Source organism: Balaenoptera physalus (assembly GCF_965194825.1).
Source record: "Balaenoptera physalus genome assembly, chromosome: 21".
NCBI lineage: Eukaryota > Metazoa > Chordata > Mammalia > Artiodactyla > Balaenopteridae > Balaenoptera > Balaenoptera physalus.
In genome coordinates this window covers 22,743,439-22,753,361 of record NC_138902.1, presented here as the reverse complement: position 1 = coordinate 22,753,361, position 9,923 = coordinate 22,743,439, and the positions used below count along the sequence as shown (strand labels likewise).

At 45.9% G+C, this 9,923-nt stretch overlaps 1 protein-coding gene across 7 annotated transcripts in view; it reads right to left on the bottom strand.

The window, feature by feature from the left end:
- The window catches only part of MFHAS1 (multifunctional ROCO family signaling regulator 1), a 132,321-nt gene that overhangs the window by 43,705 nt on the left and 78,693 nt on the right, over positions 1–9,923 (bottom strand). The gene's annotated exons all lie outside the window — the stretch shown is intronic.

The following is a 9,923-nucleotide window of genomic DNA, read 5'->3' as shown; positions in this document are numbered from 1 at the left end:
GGTATGAAGACTCAGGTGTTGGGTGATGAGCCACAATCCCTCTGAACAGGTGCTTAGTCAGGACTGGACAGGATGAATTCAGACCTGGGCATCTGGTACCAGCCCTTTTTCTGGCAGGCTGCCTTTAGACATGTCCCTGACACCTTGCATCTGTAGCTTTTCGTTGTTGTTGTCTGGTTGTTTAAATATGTAAAATGGTGATAACACTACTTGGTGGCATATTCTATTTTAAAAAACCTTCCATTACTCAGTGCACATCAAACAGTAAATGCTTTCTCTTAGTAAACCTGCATAACAATCTTCTGAACTCTTCTGCTCTGGGCAAGATTCATAAACACACCAGGCAAACAAAGTGAAAGAGGAGGCAGTACATAGTGTTTTATTCAATTGGGTCTTGATACCTAAGTGTGACTCTTAACCAAGGATTATGCAGTAGTTAAGGACACAGATTAAAGTTGTTTAGAGTGTGTCCTAAAGTCGCACTGCCAGAATTTAAATCTCTACTCTGGAAATTATAGACCTGAGACAGATTACTTCCCTAAACTTCATTTCCTTCATCTGAGAAAGATAATAGTATCTACCTTGTAGTAGACTGAATAATACCGTTGCCCCCAAATGTCCACATTCTAATCCCCAGAACCTGTGAATGTCACCTTAAATGGCAGAAGGGACTTTGCCAATGGGATGAAAGTAAGGGTCTTGAGATGGGGAGATCCTCCTGGATTACCTGGATGGGCCCAAATGTAACCACTGATGTTCTCATAAGAGAGAGGCAGAGGGAGTTTCTACTCCAAAGAGAATGTGATGATGAAGTTGGGGTTGGACTGATGTGGCCAGAAGTTAAGGAATGCTGGCAAGGAAACAGATTCTCCCTTAGAGCCGCTAGAAGGAAGATGGATGGCCCTGTCAACTCTTGGTTTCAGCCCAGGGAAACTGGTTTTGGACCTGTCTTCCAGAACCATAAGAAAATAAGTGTGTTTTGTTTTAAGCAAGCACATTTGTAGTAATTTGTTACAGCAGCCATAGGGAACTAATGCATACCTCATAGGAACTATTTCTCCAATTAAAATGTTGGAGAAACTGGAAACACACTTAGTGGCACGTCTGACACACGGTAGGTATGCTACCATATGCCATTCTTGGAAACTGAAGCCTTGGTTTTGAAGGATCATCAAAACCAGTACAATGGTTGCCATTTTTCTTCTTGTTCATCCTGGTTAACAAACCTGGTAGACAGAGTCCCATCCTTTCCCACAGGACCTCCACCCCTATTACTTAGAGGGAAGAGGTTATGTCTCACTTAAGGCACCTTCCTCTTTTCCTTTCTACTTTTTTTCATTAATCTTCATCCAACTGGCCTTTCTAAATTTTAAAGAAAACAAACCCATTTCTCAATGGATTCAGATACTACCCCAAGTTAATATTCCAACCAAGTTCTTGTTCTTCTGGGTCTCATCACCAGAAATTTCTGAGCCTAAATCCTCTCTAGTTTCTAGGATCACTCATTTTCTCATTTCTCCCTTCTCCTTTTAGTTGAGAGTCTTGTCAATTTAGTCCCTTCCCTAAACACAACTTATAATAAGGTGACACAGCAAAGTGATGAAAGTCTAGACAGTCTGGTTTTAATACTGGGTTTTTGCCACCTACTAATTGTGTGACATTAGACAAGCTATTCAACCTCTCTGGGCCTCAGTTTCCCAAATAAAAAGGTGAATATTACAAATAATACCTACCTATAGGGTTGCAAGTATGAGGATTGAGTTAATATTTGCTAAGCACTTAGAACAGTACTTGTTATAGTCTAAGCACTACAATTGTGCTTGTTAATAAATGCAATTCCAAGCATATAACTTACTCAACTTCCTGTCATAACTTTGAGATATTTATTTGGTGAAATCAATAAAATCGTGTTTCAAGGGAAACAGAAAAGTATTTTTGGGTTGATTGTCCACGTGGCTAGCTTAGATATTTCACCACAGTATTTCCAATTTTCTATACAACAGCCTGGGCTAGTCCTGTAGTAAACTAGAAATTGATGGAGCTTGTGTTTTGAACCCTTTCTCTCAATGTCCCCCCCAACCCCAACCAATCCCCATATCTTTAGACATAAAATTTCATTTGTCCTCCCTCTTCTGAAAACCTATTTCTAAGAAAGTTTCGGACCTCCAACTTAGCGTGAATTTAAGACAAAAGTCCTATTTACTTTAGAGAGACAACTTTTCAAGAGTGGTTATGTTTTGTTTGGTTTTTATGTCTCTCCCAGCCCCTCAGCCTTGGACAAATCCAGGAGATCCGTATTATGGCTCTAACACTTAGCACCTGGGATTCTCTGAGCCTCGGTTTTCCTACCTGGGAGGGGCATCTGAAAACCATCTGGATTTCAGCCAGTACTCCAGGTAATTATGAGGCAGGTAGTCCTTATTCTGTATTGAGCCACATAATGGTCTAGGCCATAAGTGAGATCTCACCAAGGGCCTCATGTATCTTGTAAGATTAAAAATTTTGTATGGCACTTCAGGCTAAAACTCTGGTTAGTAATAAGCAGGGTATTTTCCCTGCATATGTCTCTCAAGAATTAGAGAAAGTTCCTGTCCTGGGACTGCTGAGAGGACCACGCCCAGCTGTGTCTCAGGTAAAGTATGAACTGCTGGTCAGGCAGCCTCACTACATCACATCACCCTGGGTTCACGGCAGTGACTGGCTCAGGGAGGGCCTGGGCGGTCTCCTAACAGTCAAGGGCTGTTCCTAGATCGTTAAAAAGAAAATATTTAGGACAAGAAAGACATGCATCTGTGAGTCTGAAATTCTCAAATCTTCCCCAAGCCACCTTCTAATTCTTGAGAGACATACAGAGAGAAGAAAATACAGTCCTACCATACTCCTGTCCCCAGGACTGAGCGAAACTTAAATAGTTAATATAACTTCTTGGTTTTCAACCCTTAGTGTCAACCTGTAGATAAAACACAGGACCCTTTGCTGTGATTGCATAGGAAAATGTAAATGTGATCAGCACAGACAAACGAAACAAACATGGTATTGACAGGAGGTGAGTTGTACAAGGGGAGAGGAAAGACAGAGAACTGTGGGTGCACAAATAGTCTCATGCATAAAGAAAATTATGAGATTAGGGGGAAAGTTGATACCATAAGAAAGTTGATAGTATAGCTATATACTATAGCTAATATTTCTTGAGAGCTTCTGCATGTTGGATACTAAAGGCTGCAAATGCCTTATTATTATTTGCATCATCATAAGCAACTCCATGCGATGGGTATCACCCATTTCCTCGGTTTACAGGTGAGGAAACAGAGGCCCAGGAAGGTTATATAAATTACTCAGGATTGCAGAGCTAATGAACCGAGGAACAAAGCTTCCAAGCTTGCAGGCCAGGTGGTCCATGTCCAGAACCAGTGCTTTTAGCTGCTATGCTACCGCTTCTCCCATCAATAAAGCTAGCACAACTCCATGAAGTTACAAAAGAGAAGCAGCATAAGTAATGAAATGAATATGATGTATTGGAAAAGAAGAGGGATGAGTAGTAGTGGGGGTAGGAGTTTATCTTCCTCCTTCACGTTAGGGTGTTAAAACTTATCTAAAATGGATATAGCAGGATAAACATAATGTTTAGAATTATGGGGGTAATAACACTGAGTAGCGAAAAACTGCCTCTGGAGAGGGGAACTGGGGTTAGAAGTGTTGAATTTCAGTATTATTTGAGTTGCTATCATGTTCGTGTATTATTTTCATAAAAAAATATTTTTACTTATTTAGAAATAGCTTCAACTGTGTAAATGCATCAAAACATGAAATTCAAAATTATCTTTAAATCTCTCATACATTTGTTAAATGCTTGCCTTATCAGGATCGTTCTTTTCAGCTTTGAAGGCCATTTTTTAAAAATAAAATGCCAAGAAGTATGAATTTTTAAAATTAAAAATTGTTCCTGGTAATATTGCCAGGCACCACAGAGAGAAGGTGTGGAACTATTAGAAGCAAACTGGATTTCAACCCTGCTTCTGGGAGGCAGTTCTGACTACAAAGGGCAGGAGATTCTCTGAAGCCGGGGAGCAGTTTTTTGTTTTTTGTTTTAACATCTTTATTGGAGTATAATTGCTTTACAGTGGTGTGTTAGTTTCATCAGCTATACATATACATATATCCCCATATCTCCTCCCTCTTGTGTCTCCCTCCCACCCTCCCTATCCCACCCCTCTAGGTGGTCACAAAGCACGGAACTGATCTCCCTGTGCTATGCGGCTGCTTCCCACTAGCTATCTACTTTACATTTCGTAGTGTATATATGTCCATGCCACTCTCTCACTTCGTCCCAGTTTACCCTTCCCCCTCCCCGTGTCCTCAAGTCCATTCTCTACGTCTGCGTCTTTATTCCTGTCCTGCCCCAGCAATCCCACTACTGGGCATATACCCTGAGAAAACCATCATTCAAAAAGAGTCATGTACCACAATGTTCATTGCAGCTCTATTTACAATAGCCAGGACATGGAAGCAACCTAAGTGTCCATCATCGGATGAATGGATAAAGAAGATGTGGCACATATATACAATGGAATATTACTCAGCCATAAAAAGAAACGAAATGGAGGTATTTGTAGTGAGGTGGACGGACCTAGAGTCTGTGATACAGAGTGAAGTAAGTCAGAAAGAGAAAAACAAATACTGTATGCTAACACATATATATGGAATCTAAAAAAAAAAAAAAAAAAAAAGGTTTGGGAGCAGGAGTTTTGATCCTCTGGCACTGTAACAAACAACGTAGAGTAAATGAATCAGGTGGCTGGGTGCCTGGAGGAGTCTGGCAGCCTCTCTGTGACGGTGTTCTTTGTTTTTACAGGTCTAATCTCATAAATGTTGCACTAGGCTTAGTGCTGTGCATTTTTAGGCTGAGTTATATTTTTCCATGTGTGTACTTCATAAAAGCAGGCACTTTTATGCTCCCTTTAAAAAGGGGATCTCCCATTTGGATTGCCAAGTGAAAGCATTCAAAGGAATTCATTAAGCATACAGATATGTGCAGTATCCCCATCTGTCATCGAAGTATGTATATATGTATGTATATCTATCTATCTATCTATCTATCTATCTATCTATCTATCTATCTATCTATCTATCATTATCTCCCTGTTTACCTATCTGTATCAGTCTGCTCAGGCTGCTATAACAAAATATCATAGACTGAGTGACTTAAACAACAGACATTTCACACAGTTCTGGAGTCTGGGAAGTCCAAGATCAAGGCAAATCCAGTTCCTGGTGAGTCCTCCTTTTTTGGCTTGTAGAGGGCCACCTTCTTGCGGTCTCTTCACATGGTGGAGAGAGAAAGCTCTGGTGTATCTTCCTCTTCTTATAAGAGCTAATCCCATCATGGCAGCTTCACCCTCATGACCTCTTCTAAACCTAATTACCTCCTAAAGGCCCCACCTCCTACTTCCATCATACATAAGGGGATAGGGTTTCAACATATGAATTTGGTGGGGGGGGGGCAAAGAAATTCAGTCCTTAACTCTATTATCTATCTATCTATATCTGTCTATCCATCTATCCTTATGTATAGAACAATAACAATGGCTTATAAGTCACTTCCCTACATTATTTTATCCTTCCAAAACTCTTGAGAGGTAAATAGGCCATAGAAAAAGCACTGAGTTCACTGAAACACTTGAAGGTTAACTGTTTGTGATCACACAATCAATAAATGGTGATGCAGGGAATTCCATGCACATCTTCTCTGTCCTCCTTTCCTCCTTCCCTCCCTCCCACTTGCTGACTCTATTCCAGCCACATTATTTACTAACTCTTCCCTGAGGACACTGGCACCCTTCCTCTGGGCCTTGCAGAGGTTATTCCCATGATCTGGAATGCTTTTCCCTCAGATGTCTGACTCATCTGCCTCCCTCTAGACTGTTCAAATTCCACCTTCCCAGTAAGACTTATCCTGTCTACCGTTTACGTTGAAAGCCTTGCTCCTCTCTGCCCACAATCTCACCTCACCATATACTGCTTAATCTCCATAGCATTTATTCCTGGCGAACCTACCAGAGAATGTACATGGGTTTCTGTTCTCCCCTCCAACTGGAAGAGAGGCTGCACAGACTCAGGAATCTTGCCGTTATTAAACCTAGTGGAGGCCCAGCAGAACTCCAGGGTCAGCCAGAACTGGGCACAATTATAACTCTCGTGATTTGATACTTTAGTGGTTTAGCTCAGAGCCAAGCCAGTTATTAAAGAGGATCTTTTCTGCTATTTTAAGCAGCATGGTACATTTGAGGTCAACTTAAATTTTCAATAATTACAGAGCAGGTATGAACTCTTCTTTTGTTTCTCCAGACACATGAACCTGGATGCCAAATCCATCCTCTCTGGGTGGAGTGGGAAAGTATGAAGATGACTGGCCTAAGTCTCAATTGAATAAAAAGATGCCCCAAAAGACATTTAAACATTTTCAAAAACTAAAATCATAAAGTGTGGTCCCTTATCACACATCAGGGATTCTCTAGCCTCCAGTGTGGTCGGAGTGGTGAGGGGACAGAGACACATCCAGAGAAGCCAGGGTGAGTCACGCCATCTCTCCCTCCTCTGGACCTCAGTTCCTCCTGATTGTCTCTCCTTACACTCTAAACAGATTCCAGGAGTCAGCACGTGCAGCCGTAATATGTACCTAATTCCACATCCCAGTCACTGGGACACAAAATTTGGGGGCCTTAAGTCTGGCTCACACATCACCACTCACACATGTCAGTTCTTCCTCTACAGCTGAGCCAGTCACATAAACAGAAGCAGATTAATACGAACAAGGTTTTACTGACATATATATATATGTACATAAAGCTGGGAAAGAGAAGGGCCCATTGAGGCAAAGGCCCAGGGGGAGAGGAGGCATCTGAAAACAGCAGTGGGCATCCTGCCAGCTCCAAGTGTAGGGAAAACTGGCCGGGAGCTTGGGTCCGCCAAGTTAACAGCCAAGCCAGGGATGGCACAGTGGACGATACAGGCAGCTCTCTTCCGCTCTCCTAACTGGAGCTTCTCAAGTCTGGTGTAGTTCTGAACTGGGCTCATATGCTCCTCACCCTCCAACACAAACACACACACACTCTTGCACACCCCTGAGGTGTGGTCCTCCGGCTTGCTGTAGGAAGAGAGCAGGTTAAGTTTCACTTAAAGGGGCTGAGCCGCTTTCCAGTGAGGCAAAGTCCATTCATGGTTACACAGTTTGCAGAATAAGATCTGCTCTTCATTTGTTGAGTTTCTTCATAGAAGAAAGGAATTCGCTGGTGGCTCCTATGAAGCCCTGGGCAGGTTATGCGGCTGCCAGACTCCCGTGAGCACAGGCACAGCTGCCCTGACCAGGGGCCTGCAAACACAATGCCGGCTCGTCTAAGTCAGAGGGGTGTCCTGACTCGGGGACCCCAGTGTCCTTCCTGAGAGTGGAGCTTCCTCTCTAAATACGGATGGTGCTATCCCCCATGGCACCACCTGGGTTTTGGCCGGGGGGCCCCAGGTGCTTCGTATGAATGCGGCACCAGAAGTGTATCCAGTCACAGCAGGTGTGGTGCTGTCCCCCATCGCGCCCCCGTTCTCTGCACAGATGGGTTCCAAGTCTGATGGCAGTTATTGACACATGGCCTCCCGGCACCAGTGAGATGCTGTGTCCTCCATCCGCACCACCTGTGTATTGGCCAGGTGGGTCCCAGCTGTAAGCAGGAATACCAGGTCCTCCAATCGTGGGAATGATGTTGTTCCCTCCTAGACGACCACCACCTGGATTGTGGGCAGGTGGGCCACTTGTGTTTGGAAATAAGGTAGAACTAGAAGTGTGTTGAAACCCACAGGTGGTACCCACACTTGTAACTCCAACAGATGTGGTGTGCTCTGATGGAAGGTGGAAACTGACATGTTCCTTGACACAGATTTCTTCTCCTTGGTGATGGAACTTTTAAACGTAGATTTTCTACGTCCACATGGGCCCTGGGTACAGTGACGGAAAGTGGAAACACGAGGGCCTCCCATCGTGGGGATGGTGTTGTCCCCTGCCATCACCGGACCACCTGTATTCAGCCCAGGTGGGCCCCAGGTATTTGGATTTAAGGGGAATCAGGTCTGATCCCAAATGCTGGGACGGTGCCCGCCCCTCCTACTGCAGCAGCCTTGCCGTGGTCAGGTAGATGGCAGGTTGTCTGGCCCGAAGCAGGAACAGAAGCGGTGCTGGGTGCCCCGCTTAGTCCTGCCCCAGAGTTAAGTGGTCTGGATGCCTCTGACTGAGTGAGGCCTGGGGCTGACACACGGACTCCAAGGCTCCCACCGGCCGTCGGGGCTGCAAGTCCCGTGAACAGTGGGCCCGGTGTGGTGTCGGCAAAGAGTGAGCTACTGACCCCAGTACTGGGCATCCTGGTGGCAACTCCAAAGCCAGTAGCAATGGACACAGCCCTGGGGAGAATGCCCGCGTTGTCGCCAAAGGCCGGCTGCGTGTTGCTGGTGGTGACAAATAGGGAACCCGGCAATACTGACTGCGCTGTGCTGACTCTTGGTGGCTGGGCCGCAGGAGAGGTTAGGACTTTATCTTGTGCTGGGGCTACTGGGTTTCCCAATAGAAAATAACCGTTAGGCCTCTGCCCATCATTGGTCCCAAATGTGGCCTGAGACAGGAGACCTGGGTCCAAGAGAAGCTTGAAGTGTTGGTCTGTTGGCCAACGTTGCAGGTAAATGAGTCGAGGCGTGGGCTGAGGCATTGCTGTCACTGGGTGGTGTGTTCCCAGAACTAGGAACAGCCATGTGAAATGGCTTTTGGTTCTGCCTGGAGACAGGGGCAGACTGGAAAATGACAGCCTGGGAAGGAGGTGTGGTGTCCATAACTTCGGTGTCAGAGGGGCCGCCTGCTGAAGCACTGATGATGGCTGAAGCCGTAAACGGGGGGCTGGAGAAAACAGGGGCAGAATGGAAAATGACAGCCTGGGAAGGGGGAGTAGTGTCCATGTCAGTGACATCAGGATCTACAGTAGGCTGGAAGGTCAAACTTCCAGATGCCGTGACCATGCTGGTGGGAGGGATTGCCGTAGAAGTCATGGGCTGCCCGGTTAAAATAGGGGGATTGATGGTAGGGACTGGAAGAGGGGTAGGCAAGTATAAAGGAGGGGTAGAATCTACACAGATGGGCGTTGGGGGTTCCTCTTCACGGGACGGTGGCTGGAAGGAGGAAGCTGGGATGCTAGGAGGTGTGGGAGGTCAGAAGTAAGAGGTGTTGTGGCCATGACTGAATGAAAAGGGCCTTCATTCTTCTTGAGTGGAATTCCCAAAATGGGATGGGAAGCTGAAGGAGGGAGAGAATCCGCAGGAATAGCAAGAGGAGGGGACTTAGGGACCGTGTATCCTGTTTCAGGTGTCGGGGAAGGTGGAGGGACAGACAGGATGGGGGACCTGGAATACAGGTCGGCCAAGTCAGTGGTAGTAGCAGGGACCTGCGAAGTGTGAGTGGCCGGGGGCAGGGGCCTGCAGTCTCTGAGGCAGGAGGGGAGAGAGAAGGGGCAGCTGAGGGGCACTGCAGTCTTCCCTGACCTTCCTTATATTATTCAGGATCTTGTTACAGTGACACTCAGTGTTCTTCTCCAAGTTGCCTGGGCTTTTGGCAAGAGCTAAGCACGGAAGCTTAGGAGGAGGGGGCAGCTCACCCCCATCCCATGTCAGTGGCGGGGATGACCTCAGCCCCGGCAGCGGCAGAAAAAGCGACAGGGGAACCTTCCGCTTGCAGGGCCTACTGCTGGTAGATACCGGCAACAGGAGCTTCTTGATGGGATGTGTGAAGACTTTTCACGCTGCAGCTCCTTCCCAGACATCAGTGAGCCTGGTGGGCTGGGCCGGTGGTCTTCACCCAGCACTTCTTTTGTTGGCCTCTCCGGCAGCAGGGAGCAGCA